Below are 3,583 nucleotides of genomic sequence, written 5' to 3'. Positions count from 1 at the left end.
CCCAGCCGTACCTACACCCCGAGGGAAGCATACCCCCCTCTGCAAAGAGGGAAACCTCTGCGTGTCGTGAGGAAATACATCATCTTCCTAGAACGCTGTAAAAATTTGCAAAACGGAGAATATTTTGAGAAGCGCGTGAAGTTACTTGACGGTATTTAAGAGTTGTCCCTCAAGAAGGGACAACTGCTAAGCCTTTCAGTACCTGGTGTTGGCTCAGGCAATTCGACACGTTAAAAGACAAAACACAGAACAAGAAAGAAACACAAAACAAGGGTGCCCTGGCCCCTGGGATATGTCTGGGTGAGAAAATAACATTTGTTCCTAGCAGGCAGGGAAAAGCATTTGTCAGATAATTGGTTTGTGCAACTGCTCCAGCAGAGAGCTGGGAGTCCTTTTCCCCCAAATCTGCGCTGAGGCCTCCTTGCTGCAGGTGACTGCCCCGCCTGAACGAGGGACGGGCCAGGGCTGACCTAGGCAAGAGGCACATTAGCCAGTGCCAACTACTAGTGAAAACAGCTGGAGGTGGAAGCGTTTGAAACATCCTTTTCATGGGAAGGAGGAGTAATTTAATTTTTTTTTTTTTAAGGGTTAGAGCCAATGGCTGTAACATGCACTTATTTACCTCACAGCAAGAGCCATCCTTCCATCCTGTATCATTAAGAACAGCTTCTAAAGAATTACAGTCTGTGGCGTAGATGGGCTCTTACAGACTTTCTTAGTCATATCATCAAGCAAATTAAAGTCCCAGGTAAAGTACAGATGTACCAGATTTACAATTATACTAGCACAAGGCAGAAAATGTTCCCCTTACGAAAAGGACTGTTGCACAGAATGTACTATTGAATGTGTGATCACAGAGACACACGAGTGAAAGACTACAGTACTACTTTAGATAGTACAGGACAAAGAGGTATTACTTAAAACTGCAAAGAAACAAACTAATGTAAGGGCACATAAACACCTCTTACCCTTAGTAGAGTCAACATTCTGTTTAGTAAGGACTGGATGAAATAGGGTAGCAGCTTTTAAAGAACAGCATTAAATCATCAACCAGCCAACTTGCTCTCCTTTACCTCTACATAGCGGCCGTACAGTAATATTGAAGTTAATCTTTCACCTCCCAGAACAATTAGCATTTACAACTTTGACAAGTTTAATAAATTTAGCTGCAGTAAGAGGATATTTACATTTGAACTGCCAAGGTCTTCCTCTTTCTTGAAGGAGTAAAAAAATTCCATCAAATCTGTTCTTCTAGCCCTATGAGTAGGACTTTCCTTTAAAAGGCAGCAAACTAATAAAGCATACACCAACAATATATGATTATTCCACAGCTGGTGAAGGTCTTCCACTTTTACAGAACAACCACCATCTTCCAGAAAAGTAAACATGCAACAGATACCTATTTCTATATTAGTATCCTGGATGTCAAAGCTTATTTACACCCTGTAACCAAAGAAAAGGGTGACTGCAGGATGTCACTGATTTTGAAATAAGGGTGCACTTCTAAAAGGGAAATAAGGAGTTGAGCTTATTTTGTACGTTACTCCTTTGTCCATTGGCTCCTCCTAGTGGCCTTTCCCGGGCGCTACAATTACCTAATTACCTCATCCTTTCTTTACCTACTTCAAATTCTCAACGAACTTCATTTAGCCGTGTGTCCAGACACCAAAACAGCAAACTTGTCTGCGCAGCAGCAGCAGCTTTCAGTAAGATACACGCAGAAAGACAGACCTCAGTCTTCCAAGTATTTCCAGTGAAGTTTGTTTGCCTCCAATTTTTCAGGCTTCTTGTATGGCAGAGAAAACTTTTCTGCAGAACATGGCGAGATCCTATGGAGGACGAGTACAAGAAGCCCAATGCAAGAAAATGGTGCTGGGAGAGTTGTTACTCGTGGCACTTGCTGGCAGTGTTTTACACAGCCTCTCCTAGCTTGATGCAATTAAGTCTCCAATTCAGAATGCCAAATTGAGAGAACATATAGAACGTGATAGCTTCTGTTCTCCTGCAAGAAGTTCAGGATTTTCTTCTACACATTGTGCTCTGCAGGATCCACAAACAAAAAAATTATTGCCCACACTCCCTGAAATTGTTGTTCTTCTATAAAGCTATGAGAGAATTTTATAGGTGCTCCTATACAGTTGAACTCTCCTTTTAAGTGCCTCCAATATGAATTTGGTTTTTTTGTTTTGCTTTTTAAACTTGAGATCTTTAGGCAATTATTCCACGCAGGCTCCAAAGTCTTTTCTACCTAGCATGTTAAGGCAAGAGCAATATACTGCTTTTTGTTTATTCCAGTGTATACCTTAGAAATAACAATTGACATACCTTATACTTTAAAGGAAAGGCTTTCTGAACTTGCCCTTGCTCTGCCAGCAGACAGCTAGTGACAGCTCTCTTCCTGTCTGGTAGCAGTGGTAGCAGTTTGGAAATGGTGAGCTAAAGACTAAAACTAAATGTATGCAATGAATTGAAAATAGAAAGGGTTAACTGCTGGTTACTTGACAGTCTGACTGAGCCTGTCCAGAAGCACAGTGCTTCACTGTTCATCCTCAATATGCCTATTCATGTTTGATTTCCATCAAAAGCATTCAACATAACTACCCACTCTCCCCTACCGACTGCATTGCAAACCAAGATTTATTTGTTACTCTTTGCTGTATGATTTTGTATACTGCATTGGTTTGTACTGCTCAAGAACTGAAAAATATTATAAAAAAAGACAGTTTTAGTAAACATACACCACTTAAGTAGCTGGGGACAGCTCCCCCACAAGCTGGTGATATGCAAGGACTCATTCTTTTGTCACATTCAAAATACTAAGATCCAACTTAACTGATCCTTTTACAGACTAACGCTATGCACAAAATGCAGTGCTGTAGGTAAATGGCATAGCTGAAGATTTTTCAGCATCCTCCATCCATTGAATACACATACCACTCATCACGCAGAAGATGCTTCCACATTATAAACTAAGTTACAGCATACCTTATGTTTTATTAGCGCAAGAGTGTAATTACCTATTATATAAGCTATTCACTGTCAGCTGTGTTAGCTGCCACCTTCTCAAAGAACTGGCTGACAGAGGGACATGTTTTAATTACTGTATGTAATTTTTATCTTATATAAGCAACAGAGATGGGTGTCCATTCACAACCCAAGCACTCTGCAGTATATTAAAATAAACTCATATATACCCTCTTGCCTTAAGATAAAGGTGAAAGATCTTACCGTATTTGCCAAGATGTATGTTGGATTTCAAGGTTCACCTGGTCTACCTAGTTTCTGAAGTGTGCCTGTAGATTCCACCCTTTTGAGACCAACACAGTAAACTGAAATATTAGAAGAAATGCTATAGGAAATTAAGATCAGATTGTCGCCGAGTTGGGGCAATATGCTCTGTCAGACACAGCTATCTGTGTCTGTTTTATTTTAAGTTTAGTACCAGCACAGAATTCCATCTGGTATGTATTAGAAACTATCTCCATAACAAAAGAACAGCTTAATTGGCAGCCTGGTATGAAGATTATCTTCAGTATATGAGACAGCTTGATATCTGCATACCTCTATGGTTTTAGTCACTTGT

The sequence above is a fragment of the Pygoscelis adeliae genome, unplaced genomic scaffold, assembly GCF_000699105.1.
Source record: "Pygoscelis adeliae isolate BGI_AS28 unplaced genomic scaffold, ASM69910v1 Scaffold71, whole genome shotgun sequence".
NCBI classification, from domain to species: domain Eukaryota; kingdom Metazoa; phylum Chordata; class Aves; order Sphenisciformes; family Spheniscidae; genus Pygoscelis; species Pygoscelis adeliae.
Note: the sequence above shows the minus strand (reverse complement) of the source record.